At 64.9% G+C, this 14640-nt stretch overlaps 1 protein-coding gene across 1 annotated transcript in view; it reads right to left on the bottom strand.

The window, feature by feature from the left end:
• Positions 1-14640, bottom strand: part of slc2a15b (solute carrier family 2 member 15b) — a 393270-nt gene that overhangs the window by 109096 nt on the left and 269534 nt on the right. The gene's annotated exons all lie outside the window — the stretch shown is intronic.

Raw genomic sequence — 14640 nt, 5'->3', positions numbered from 1 at the left:
ACTTGGAGCCCGTACACCCGGAATTTGTACACCCGGAGCCCGTAAACCCGGAGCCTGTACACCCGGAGCTCGTACACCCGGAGCCCGTACACCCGGAGCTCGTTCACCCGGAGCCCGTACACCCGGAGCTCGTACACTTGGAGCCCGTATACCCGGAGCCCGTACACCCGGATCCCGTACACCCGGAGCTCGTACACCCGGAGCTCGTACACTCGGAGTTCATACACCCGGAGTTCGTACACCCGGAGTACATCCGGAGTGCCTACACCCGGGGCCCGTACACCCGGAGACCCTACACCCGGAGACCGTACACCTGGAGCCCGTACACTTGGAGCCCCAACACACGGAGTTCGTATACCCGGAGCCCGTACACTTGGAGCCCCGACACTCGGAACCCGTACACCCGGAGCCCGTATACCCGGAGCCCGTACACTTGGAGCCCCTACACCCGGAGTCCGTACACCTGGAGCTCGTACACCCGGGTTTCGTACACCCGGAGCCTGTACACCCGGAGCTCGTACACCTGGAGTTCGTAAACCCGGAGCTCGTACACTCGGAGCTCGTACACCCGGAGCTCATACACCGGGAGCTCGTACACCCGGAGCCCGTACACCCGGAGCTCGTACACACGGAACCCGTAAACTCGGAGCCCGTACACCCGGAGCCCATACACCCGGGGCCCGTACACCCGGAGCCCGAACACCCGGAGACCGTACACCCGGAGCCCCTACACCCGGAGACCGTACACCCGGAGCCCGTACAACCGGAGCCCCTACACCCGGAGACCGTACATCCGGAGCGCCTACACCCGGGGCCCGTACACCCGGAGCCCGTACAACCGGAGCCCCTACACCCGGAGACCGTACACCTGGAGCCCGTACACTTGGAGCCCGTACACCCGGAGCCCGTACACCCGAAGCCCCTACACCGGGAGCCCGTACACCCGGATTCCCTACACCCGGAGTCCCTACACCTAGAGCCCGAACACCTGGAGCCCGTACACCCGGAGTCCCTACACCTGGAGCCCGTACACCTGGAGCCTGTACACCCGGAGTCCCTACACCCGAAGCCCGAATACCCGGAGCCCGTACACCCGGAGCTCGTACACCCTGAGCCCGTACACCCGGAGCTCGTAAACCTGGAGCTCGTACACCCGGAGCTCGTAAACTTGGAGCCCGTACACCCGGAGCTTGTACACCCGGAGCCCGTACACCAGAATCCCGTAGATCCGGAGCTTGTACACCCGGAGCCCGCACACCCGGAGCTCGTACACCCGGAACCCGTACACCCGGAGACCGTACACCCGGAGCCCATACACCCGGGGCCCGTACACCCGGAGCCCGTACATCCGGAGACCGTACACCCGGAGCCCCTACATCCGGAGACCGTACACCCGGAGACCGTACACCCGGAGCCCCTACACCCGGAGACCGTACATCCGGAGCGCCTACACCCGGGGCCCGTACACCCGGAGCCCGTACAACTGGAGACCCTACACCCGGAGACCATACACCTGGAGCCCCTACACCCGGAGTTCGTATACCCGGAGCCCGTATACCTGGAGCCCCTACACCTGGAGGCCATACACTTGGAGCCCGTACACCCGGAATTTGTACACCCGGAGCCCGTACACCAGAATCCCGTAGATCCGGAGCTCGTACACACGGAGCTCATACACCCGGAGCTCGTACACCCAGAGCCCGTATACCCGGAGCTCGTAAACCGGAGTTCCTACACCTTGAGCACGTACACCCGGAGCCTGTACACCCGGAGCCCGTACACCCTGGGACCGTACACCCGGAGCCCCTACACCCGGAGACCGTACACCCGGAGACCGTACACCCGGAGCCCCTACACCTGGAGACCGTACACCTGGAGCCCGTACATCCGGAGCGCCTACACCCGGGGCCCGTACACCCGGAGCCCGTACAACCGGAGACCCTACACCCGGAGACCGTACACCTGGAGCCCGTACACTTGGAGCCCGTACACCTGGAACCCGTACACCCGGAGCTCGTACACTTGGAGCCACAACACACGGAGTTCATATACCCGGAGCCCGTACACTTGGAGCCCCGACACTCAGAACCCGTACACCCGGAGCCCGTATACCCGGAGCCCGTACACTTGGAGCCCCTACACCCGGAGTCTGTACACCTGGAGCTCGTACACCCGGGGTTCGTACACCCGGAGCCTGTACACCCGGAGCTCGTACACCTGGAGTTCGTACACCCGGAGCTCGTACACTCGGAGTTCGTACACCCGGAGCTCGTACACCCGGAGCCCGTACACCCGGAGCCGTACACCCGGAGCTTGTACACCCGGAGTCCCTACACCCGGAGCCCGTACACCCGGAGCTCGTACACTTGGAGACCGTACACCCGGAGCTCGTACACCCGGAGCCCGTACAACCGGAGACCCGACACCCGGAGACCGTACACCTGGAGCCCGTACACTTGGAGCCCCAACACACGGAGTTCATATACCCGGAGCCCGTACACTTGGAGCCCCGACACTCGGAACCCGTACACCCGGAGCCCGTATACCCGGAGCCCGTACACTTGGAGCCCCTACACCCGGAGTCCGTACACCTGGAGCTCGTACACCCGGGGTTCGTACACCCGGAGCCTGTACACCCGGAGCTCGTACACCTGGAGTTCGTACACCCGGAGCTCGTACACTCGGAGCTCGTACACCTGGAGCTCGTACACCCGGAGTTCGTACACCCGGAGCCCGCACACCCGGAGCTCGTACACCCGGAACCCGTACACTTGGAGCCCGTACACTCGGAGCCCATGCACCCGGAGCCCGTACACCCGGAGTCCGTACATCCGGAGACCGTACATCCGGAGCCCCTACATCCGGAGACCGTACACCCGGAGACCGTACACCCGGAGCCCCTACACCTGGAGACCGTACATCCGGAGCGCCTACACCCGGGGCCCGTACACCCGGAGCCCGTACAACCAGAGACCCTACACCCGGAGACCGTACACCTGGAGCCCCTACACCCGGAGTTCGTATACCCGGAGCCCGTATACCTGGAGCCCCTACACCTGGAGGCCATACACTTGGAGCCCGTACACCCGGAATTTGTACACCCGGAGCCCGTAAACCCGGAGCCTGTACACCCGGAGCTCGTACACCCGGAGCCCGTACACCCGGAGCTCGTTCACCCGGAGCCCGTACACCCGGAGCTCGTACACTTGGAGCCCGTATACCCGGAGCCCGTACACCCGTATCCCGTACACCCGGAGCTTGTACACCCGGAGCTCGTACACTCGGAGTTCATACACCCGGAGTTCGTACACCCGGAGCCCATACACCCGGGGCCCGTACACCCGGAGACCGTACACCCGGAGACCGTACACGCGGAGACCGTACACCCGGAGACCGTACATCCGGAGTGCCTACACCCGGGGCCCGTACACCCGGAGACCCTACACCCGGAGACCGTACACCTGGAGCCCGTACACTTGGAGCCCCAACACACGGAGTTCGTATACCCGGAGCCCGTACACTTGGAGCCCCGACACTCGGAACCCGTACACCCGGAGCCCGTATACCCGGAGCCCGTACACTTGGAGCCCCTACACCCGGAGTCCGTACACCTGGAGCTCGTACACCCGGGTTTCGTACACCCGGAGCCTGTACACCCGGAGCTCGTACACCTGGAGTTCGTACACCCGGAGCTCGTACACTCGGAGCTCGTACACCCGGAGCTCATACACCGGGAGCTCGTACACCCGGAGCCCGTACACCCGGAGCTCGTACACACGGAACCCGTAAACTCGGAGCCCGTACACCCGGAGCCCATACACCCGGGGCCCGTACACCCGGAGCCCGAACACCCGGAGACCGTACACCCGGAGCCCCTACACCCGGAGACCGTACACCCGGAGCCCGTACAACCGGAGCCCCTACACCCGGAGACCGTACATCCGGAGCGCCTACACCCGGGGCCCGTACACCCGGAGCCCGTACAACCGGAGCCCCTACACCCGGAGACCGTACACCTGGAGCCCGTACACTTGGAGCCCGTACACCCGGAGCCCGTACACCCGAAGCCCCTACACCGGGAGCCCGTACACCCGGATTCCCTACACCCGGAGTCCCTACACCTAGAGCCCGAACACCTGGAGCCCGTACACCCGGAGTCCCTACACCTGGAGCCCGTACACCTGGAGCCTGTACACCCGGAGTCCCTACACCCGAAGCCCGTACACCCGGAGCCCGTACACCCGGAGCTCGTACACCCGGAGCTCGTAAACATGGAGCTCGTACACCCGGAGCTCGTAAACCTGGAGCTCGTACACCCGGAGCTCGTAAACTTGGAGCCCATACACCCGGAGCTTGTACACCCGGAGCCCGTACACCAGAATCCCGTAGATCCGGAGCTCGTACACCCGGAGCCCGCACACCCGGAGCTCGTACACCCGGAACCCGTACACCCGGAGACCGTACACCCGGAGCCCATACACCCGGGGCCCGTACACCCGGAGCCCGTACATCCGGAGACCGTACACCCGGAGCCCCTACATCCGGAGACCGTACACCCGGAGACCGTACACCCGGAGCCCCTACACCCGGAGACCGTACATCCGGAGCGCCTACACCCGGGGCCCGTACACCCGGAGCCCGTACAACTGGAGACCCTACACCCGGAGACCATACACCTGGAGCCCCTACACCCGGAGTTCGTATACCCGGAGCCCGTATACCTGGAGCCCCTACACCTGGAGGCCATACACTTGGAGCCCGTACACCCGGAATTTGTACACCCGGAGCCCGTACACCAGAATCCCGTAGATCCGGAGCTCGTACACACGGAGCTCATACACCCGGAGCTCGTACACCCAGAGCCCGTATACCCGGAGCTCGTAAACCGGAGTTCCTACACCTTGAGCACGTACACCCGGAGCCTGTACACCCGGAGCCCGTACACCCTGGGACCGTACACCCGGAGCCCCTACACCCGGAGACCGTACACCCGGAGACCGTACACCCGGAGCCCCTACACCCGGAGACCGTACACCTGGAGCCCGTACATCCGGAGCGCCTGCACCCGGGGCCCGTACACCCGGAGCCCGTACAACCGGAGACCCTACACCCGGAGACCGTACACCTGGAGCCCGTACACTTGGAGCCCGTACACCTGGAGCCCGTACACCCGGAGCTCGTACACTTGGAGCCACAACACACAGAGTTCATATACCCGGAGCCCGTACACTTGGAGCCCCGACACTCAGAACCCGTACACCCGGAGCCCGTATACCCGGAGCCCGTACACTTGGAGCCCCTACACCCGGAGTCTGTACACCTGGAGCTCGTACACCCGGGGTTCGTACACCCGGAGCCTGTACACCCGGAGCTCGTACACCTGGAGTTCGTACACCCGGAGCTCGTACACTCGGAGTTCGTACACCCGGAGCTCGTACACCCGGAGCCCGTACACCCGGAGCCGTACACCCGGAGCCCGTACACCCGGAGCTTGTACACCCGGAGTCCCTACACCCGGAGCCCGTACACCCGGAGCTCGTACACTTGGAGACCGTACACCCGGAGCTCGTACACCCGGAGCCCCTACACCCGGAGCTGGTACACGCGGAGCCCCTACAACTGGAGCCCGTACACCCGGAGCTCGTACACCCAGAGCCCGTACACTTGGAGCCCCTACACTCGGAGATTGTACACCCGGAGCCTGAACACTTGGAGCCTGTACACCCGGAGCCCGTACACCCGGAGCTCGTACACCGGGAGCTCGTACACCTGGAACCCGTACACCCGGAGCTCGTACACCCGGAACCCGTAAACTCGGAGCCCGTACACCCAGAGCCCATACACCCGGGGCCCGTACACCCGGAGCCCGTACAACCGGAGCCCCTACGCCCGGAGACCGTACATCCGGAGCGCCTACACCCGGGGCCCGTACACCCGGAGCCCGTACAACCGGAGCCTCTACACCCGGAGACCGTACATCTGGAGCCCGTACACCTGGAGCCCGTACACCCGGAGCTCGTACACCTGGAGCCCATACACTTGGAGCCCCTACACCCGGAGTTCGTATACCCGGAGCCCGTACACTTGGAGCCCCTACACCTGGAGGCCGTACACTTGGAGCCCGTACACCCGGAATTTGTACACCCGGAGCCCGTAAACCCGGAGCCCCTACACCCGGAGCCCCTACACTTGGAGCCCGTACACTTGGTGGCCGTACACCTGGAGCCCGTACACCCGGAGCTCGTACACCCGGAGCCTGTACACCCGGAACCCCTGCACCCGGAGATCCTAAACCCGGAACCCCTACACACGGAGCCTGTACAATTGGAGTCCGCACACCCGGAACCCGTACACCCGGAGCCCGTACACTTGGAGCCCGTACACCCCGGGCCCGTACACCCGGAACCCGTACACCCGGAGCCCGTACACTTGGAGCCCGTACACCTGGAGCCCGTACACACGGAGCTCGTACACCCGGAGACCGTACACTTGGTGCCCCTACACCCGGAGTTCGTATACCCGGAGCCCGTACACCCGGAGCCCGTACACCCGGAGCCCCTACACTCAGAGCCCGTATACCCGGAGCCCGTACACTAGGAGCCCCTACACCCGGAGCCCGTACACCCAGAACGTACACTTGGAGCCCCTACACACGGAGCCCGTACACCCGGAGCTCATACACACGGAGCCCGAACACCCGGAGTCCCGACACCCGGAGCCCGTACTCCCGGAGCCCGTACACCCGGAGCCCGTACACCCGAAGCCCCTACACCGGGAGCCCGTACACCCGGATTCCCTACACCTGGAGCCCGTACACCTGGAGCCTGAACACCCGGAGTCCCTACACCCGAAGCCCGTACACCCGGAGCCCGTACAACCGGAGCTCGTACACCCTGAGCCCGTACACCCGGAGCTCGTAAACATGGAGCTCGTACACCCGGAGCTCGTAAACCTGGAGCTCGTACACCCGGAGCTCGTAAACTTGGAGCCCGTACACCCGGAGCTTGTACACCCGGAGCCCGTACACCAGAATCCCGTAGATCCGGAGCTCGTACACACGGAGCTCATACACCCGGAGCTCGTACACCCGGAACCCGTACACTTAGAGCCCGTACACCCGGAGCCCATACACCCGGGGCCCGTACACCCGGAGAGCGTACACCCGGAGACCGTACACCCGGAGCCCCTACACCCGGAGACCGTACACCCGGAGACCGTACACCCGGAGCCCCTACACCCGGAGACCGTACATCCGGAGCGCCTACACCCGGGGCCCGTACACCCGGAGCCCGTACAACCGGAGACCCGACACCCGGAGACCGTACACCTGGAGCCCGTACACTTGGAGCCCCAACACCCGGAGCCCGTATACCCGGAGCCCGTACACTTGGAGCCCCTACACCCGGAGTCCGTACACCTGGAGCTCGTACACCCGGGGTTCGTACACCCGGAGCCTGTACACCCGGAGCTCGTACACCTGGAGTTCGTACACCCGGAGCTCGTACACTCGGAGCTCGTACACCTGGAGCTCGTACACCCGGAGTTCGTACACCCGGAGCCCGCACACCCGGAGCCCGTACAACCAGAGACCCTACACCCGGAAACCGTACACCTGGAGCCCCTACACCCGGAGTTCGTATACCCGGAGCCCGTATACCTGGAGCCCCTACACCTGGAGGCCATACACTTGGAGCCCGTACACCCGGAATTTGTACACCCGGAGCCCGTAAACCCGGAGCCTGTACACCCGGAGCTCGTACACCCGGAGCCCGTACACCCGGAGCTCGTTCACCCGGAGCCCGTACACCCGGAGCTCGTACACTTGGAGCCCGTATACCCGGAGCCCGTACACCCGGATCCCGTACACTCGGAGTTCATACACCCAGAGTTCGTACACCCGGAGACCATACACCCGGGGCCCGTACACCCGGAGACCGTACACCCGGAGACCGTACACCCGGAGACCGTACATCCGGAGTGCCTACACCCGGGGCCCGTACACCCGGAGACCCTACACCCGGAGACCGTACACCTGGAGCCCGTACACTTGGAGCCCCAACACACGGAGTTCGTATACCCGGAGCCCGTACACTTGGAGCCCCGACACTCGGAACCCGTACACCCGGAGCCCGTATACCCGGAGCCCGTACACTTGGAGCCCCTACACCCGGAGTCCGTACACCTGGAGCTCGTACACCCGGGTTTCGTACACCCGGAGCCTGTACACCCGGAGCTCGTACACCTGGAGTTCGTACACCCGGAGCTCGTACACTCGGAGCTCGTACACCCGGAGCTCATACACCGGGAGCTCGTACACCCGGAGCCCGTACACCCGGAGCTCGTACACACGGAACCCGTAAACTCGGAGCCCGTACACCCGGAGCCCATACACCCGGGGCCCGTACACCCGGAGCCCGAACACCCGGAGACCGTACACCCGGAGCCCCTACACCCGGAGACCGTACACCCGGAGCCCGTACAACCGGAGCCCCTACACCCGGAGACCGTACATCCGGAGCGCCTACACCCGGGGCCCGTACACCCGGAGCCCGTACAACCGGAGCCCCTACACCCGGAGACCGTACACCTGGAGCCCGTACACTTGGAGCCCGTACACCCGGAGCCCGTACACCCGGAGCCCCTACACTCGGAGCCCGTATACCCGGAGCCCGTACACTTGGAGCCCCTACACCCGGAGCCCGTACACCCAGAACGTACACTTGGAGCCCCTACACACGGAGCCCGTACACCCGGAGCTCATACACACGGAGCCCGAACACCCGGAGTCCCGACACCCGGAGCCCGTACTCCCGGAGCCCGTACACCCGGAGCCCGTACACCCGAAGCCCCTACACCGGGAGCCCGTACACCCGGATTCCCTACACCTGGAGCCCGTACACCTGGAGCCTGTACACCCGGAGTCCCTACACCCGAAGCCCGTACACCCGGAGCCCGTACACCCGGAGCTCGTACACCCTGAGCCCGTACACCCGGAGCTCGTAAACATGGAGCTCGTACACCCGGAGCTCGTAAACCTGGAGCTCGTACACCCGGAGCTCGTAAACTTGGAGCCCGTACACCCGGAGCTTGTACACCCGGAGCCCGTACACCAGAATCCCGTAGATCCGGCGCTCGTACACACGGAGCTCATACACCCGGAGCTCGTACACCCGGAACCCGTACACTTGGAGCCCGTACACCCGGAGCCCATACACCCGGGGCCCGTACACCCGGAGAGCGTACACCCGGAGACCGTACACCCGGAGCCCCTACACCCGGAGACCGTACACCCGGAGACCGTACACCCGGAGCCCCTACACCCGGAGACCGTACATCCGGAGCGCCTACACCCGGGGCCCGTACACCCGGAGCCCGTACAACCGGAGACCCGACACCCGGAGACCGTACACCTGGAGCCCGTACACTTGGAGCCCCAACACACGGAGTTCATATACCCGGAGCCCGTACACTTGGAGCCCCGACACTCGGAACCCGTACACCCGGAGCCCGTATACCCGGAGCCCGTACACTTGGAGCCCCTACACCCGGAGTCCGTACACCTGGAGCTCGTACACCCGGGGTTCGTACACCCGGAGCCTGTACACCCGGAGCGTACACCTGGAGTTCGTACACCCGGAGCTCGTACACTCGGAGCTCGTACACCTGGAGCTCGTACACCCGGAGTTCGTACACCCGGAGCCCGCACACCCGGAGCCCGTACAACCAGAGACCCTACACCCGGAAACCGTACACCTGGAGCCCCTACACCCGGAGTTCGTATACCCGGAGCCCGTATACCTGGAGCCCCTACACCTGGAGGCCATACACTTGGAGCCCGTACACCCGGAATTTGTACACCCGGAGCCCGTAAACCCGGAGCCTGTACACCCGGAGCTCGTACACCCGGAGCCCGTACACCCGGAGCTCGTTCACCCGGAGCCCGTACACCCGGAGCTCGTACACTTGGAGCCCGTATACCCGGAGCCCGTACACCCGGATCCCGTACACCCGGAGCTCGTACACCCGGAGCTCGTACACTCGGAGTTCATACACCCAGAGTTCGTACACCCGGAGACCATACACCCGGGGCCCGTACACCCGGAGACCGTACACCCGGAGACCGTACACGCGGAGACCGTACACCCGGAGACCGTACATCCGGAGTGCCTACACCCGGGGCCCGTACACCCAGAGACCCTACACCCGGAGACCGTACACCTGGAGCCCGTACACTTGGAGCCCCAACACACGGAGTTCGTATACCCGGAGCCCGTACACTTGGAGCCCCGACACTCGGAACCCGTACACCCGGAGCCCGTATACCCGGAGCCCGTACACTTGGAGCCCCTACACCCGGAGTCCGTACACCTGGAGCTCGTACACCCGGGTTTCGTACACCCGGAGCCTGTACACCCGGAGCTCGTACACCTGGAGTTCGTACACCCGGAGCTCGTACACTCGGAGCTCGTACACCCGGAGCTCATACACCGGGAGCTCGTACACCCGGAGCCCGTACACCCGGAGCTCATACACACGGAACCCGTAAACTCGGAGCCCGTACACCCGGAGCCCATACACCCGGGGCCCGTACACCCGGAGCCCGAACACCCGGAGACCGTACACCCGGAGCCCCTACACCCGGAGACCGTACACCCGGAGCCCGTACAACCGGAGCCCCTACACCCGGAGACCGTACATCCGGAGCGCCTACACCCGGGGCCCGTACACCCGGAGCCCGTACAACCGGAGCCCCTACACCCGGAGACCGTACACCTGGAGCCCGTACACTTGGAGCCCGTACACCTGGAGCCCGTACACCCGGAGCTCGTACACTTGGAGCCCCTACACCTGGAGGTCATACACTTGGAGCCCGTACACCCGGAATTTGTACACCCGGAGCTCGTAAACCCGGAGCCCCTACACTTGGAGCCCGTACACTTGGAGGCCGTACACCTGGAGCCCGTACACCCGGAGCTCGTACACCCGGAGCCCGTACACTTGGAGCCCGTACACCCGGAATTTGTACACCCGGAGCCCGTAAGCCCGGAGCCCCTACACCCGGAGCCTCTACACTTGGAGCACATACACTTGGTGGCCATACACCCGGAGCTCGTACACCCGGAGCCCGTACACCCGGAATCCCTTCACCCGGAGCCTGTACAGCCGGAGCCCGTACACCCGGAGCCCCTACACCCGGAGATCCTAAACCCGGAACACCTACACACAGAGCCTGTACACTTGGAGTCCGCACACCCGGAACCCGTACACCCGGAGCCCGTACACTTGGAGCCCGTACACCCGGGGCCCGTACACCCGGAGCCCGTACACCCGGAACCCGTACAACCGGAGCCCGTACACTTCGAGCCCGTACACCTGGAGCCCGTACACACGGAGCTCGTACACCCGGAGACCATACACTTGGTGCCCCTACACCAGGAGTTCGTATACCCGGAGCCCGTACACACGGAGCCCGTACACCCGGAGCTCGTACACCTGGAGCCCGTACACACGGAGCCCGTACACCCTGAGACCGTACACTTGGTGCCCCTACACCCGGAGTTCGTATACCCGGAGCCCGTACACTTGGAGCCCCTACACCTGGAGGTCATACACTTGGAGCCCGTACACCCGGAATTTGTACACCCGGAGCTCGTAAACCCGGAGCCCCTACACTTGGAGCCCGTACACTTGGAGGCCGTACACCTGGAGCCCGTACACCCGGAGCTCGTACACACGGAGTTCGTACACATGGAGCCCCTACACCTGGAGCCCGTACACCCGGAGCCCGTACACCTGGAGTTCGTAGACCTGGAGTTCATACACCCGGAGCCCCTACACCCGGAGCCGATACACCAGAGCCCGTACACCCAGAGCTCGTACGCCCGGAGCCTGTACACCCGGAGTTCATACACCCGGAGTTCGGACACCCGGAGCCCGTACACCCGGAGCCCCTACACCCGGAGCCTCTACACTTGGAGCCCATACACTTAGAGCCCGTACACCCGGAGCTCGTACACCCGGAGCCCGAACACCCGGAGTCCCGACACCCGGAGCCCGTACACCCGGAGCCCGTGCACCCGGAGCCCGTGCACCCGGATTCCCTACACCCGGAGTCCTTACACCTAGAGCCCGTACACCTGGAGCCTGTACACCCGGAATCCCTACACCCGAAGCCCGTACACCCGGAGCCCGTACACCCGGAGCTCGTACACCCTGAGCCCGTACACCCGGAGCTCGTAAACATGGAGCTCGTACACCCGGAGCTCGTAAACCTGGAGCTCGTACACCCGGAGCTCGTAAACTTGGAGCCCGTACACCCGGAGCTTGTACACCCGGAGCCCGTACACCAGAATCCCGTAGATCCGGAGCTCGTACACACGGAGCTCATACACCCGGAGCTCGTACACCCAGAGCCCGTATACCCGGAGCTCGTAAACCGGAGTTCCTACACCTTGAGCACGTACACCCGGAGACCGTACACCCGGAGCCCGTACACTCGGAGTCCGTACACCCGGAGCCCCTACACCCGGAGACCGTACACCCGGAGACCGTACACCCGGAGCCCCTACACCCGGAGACCGTACACCTGGAGCCCGTACATCCGGAGCGCCTACACCCGGGGCCCGTACTCCTGGAGCCCGTACAACCGGAGACCCTACACCCGGAGACCGTACACCTGGAGCCCGTACACTTGGAGCCCGTACACCTGGAGCCCGTACACCCGGAGCTCGTACACTTGGAGCCCCAACACACGGAGTTCATATACCCGGAGCCCGTACACTTGGAGCACCTACACCCGGAGTCTGTACACCTGGAGCTCGTACACCCGGGGTTCGTACACCCGGAGCCTGTACACCCGGAGTTCGTACACCTGGAGTTCGTACACCCGGAGCTCGTACACTCGGAGTTCGTACACCCGGAGCTCGTACACCCGGAGCCCGTACACCCGGAGCCGTACACCCGGAGCCCGTACACCCGGAGCTTGTACACCCGGAGTCCCTACACCCGGAGCCCGTACACCCGGAGCCCGTACACCTGGAGCTCGTACACTTGGAGACCGCACACCCGGAGCTCGTACACCTGGAACCCGTACATCCGGAACCCCAACACCCGGAGCCTGTACACCCGGAGCCCGTACACCCAGAGCTCGTAGACCAGAGCCCGTACACCCGGAGCCCGTACACCCGGAGCTCGTACATTTGGACCCCGTACACCCGGAGGTCGTACACCTGGTACCCGTACATCCGGAACCCCAACACCCGGAGCCCGTACACCCGGAGCCCGTACACCCGGAGCCCGAACACCCAGAGCTCGTACACCCGGAGCTCGTAGACCCGGAGACCGTACACCCGGAGCTCGTACACCCGGAGCTTGTACACCCGGAGTCCGTACACCTAGAGCCCGTATACCCAGAGCTCGTACACCCAGAGCTTGTACACCCAGAGCCCCTACACCCGGAGCACATACATCCGGAGTCCCTACACCCGGAGTCTCTACACCCAGAGCCCAGACACCCGGAGCCCCTACACCTGGAGGGCGAACACGCGGAGCCCCTACACCTGGAGCTCCTGGACCCGGAGCCCTTACACCCGGAGCTCCTAAACCCGGAGCACCTATACACGGAGCCCGTACACTTGGAGCCCGCTCACCCGGAGCTCGTACACCCAGAGCTTGTACACCCGGAGTCCGTACACCCAGAGCCCGTATACCCAGAGCTCGTACACCCAGAGCTTGAACACCCAGAGCCCCTACACCAGGAGCACATACATCCGGAGTCCCTACACCCGGAGTCTCTACACCCAGAGCCCGGACACCCGGAGCCCCTATACCCGGAGCCCGCACACCCGGAGCCCCTACACCCGGAGCTCCTACACCCGGAGCCCTTACACCCGGAGCCCGTACACTTGGAGCCCGCACACCCGGAGCCCGTACACCCGGAGCCCGTACACCCGGAGCCCGTACACTTGGAGCCCGTACGCCCGGAGCTCGTACACCTGGGGCCCTTACACCCGGAGACCGTACACCCGGAGACCGTACACCCGGAGCTCATACACCCGGGGCCCGTACACCCGGAACCCGTACACCCGGAGCGCGTACACCCGGAGCCCCTACACCCGGAGACCGTACACACGGAGCCCGTACAACCAGAGCCCCTACATCCGGAGACCGTACATCCGGAGCGCCTACACCCGGGGCCCGTACACCCGGAGCCCGTACAACCGGAGCCCCTACACACCGAGACCGTACACCTGGAGCCCGTACACTTGGAGCCCGTACACCTGGAGCCCGTACACTTGGAGCCCCTACACCCGGAGTTCGTATACCTGGAGCCCGTACACTTGGAGCCCCTACACCTGGAGGCCATACACTTGGAGCCCGTACACCCGGAATTTGTACACCCAGAGCCCCTACACCCAGAGCCCGTACACTCGGAGCCCGTACACCCGGAGCTCGTACACTTGGAGCCCGTACACCCGGAGCTCGTACACCTGGAACCCGTACATCCGGAACCCCAACACCCGGAGCCTGTACACCCGGAGCCCTTACACCCGGAGCCCGTACACCCGGAGCCCGTCCACCCGGAGCACGTACACCCGGATCTCGTAGACCCGGAGCCCGTACACCCGGAGCCCGTACACC

Source organism: Pristiophorus japonicus, chromosome 3, assembly GCF_044704955.1.
Source record: "Pristiophorus japonicus isolate sPriJap1 chromosome 3, sPriJap1.hap1, whole genome shotgun sequence".
NCBI classification, from domain to species: domain Eukaryota; kingdom Metazoa; phylum Chordata; class Chondrichthyes; family Pristiophoridae; genus Pristiophorus; species Pristiophorus japonicus.
Note: the sequence above shows the minus strand (reverse complement) of the source record. Positions and strands in the feature narration are given on the sequence as shown.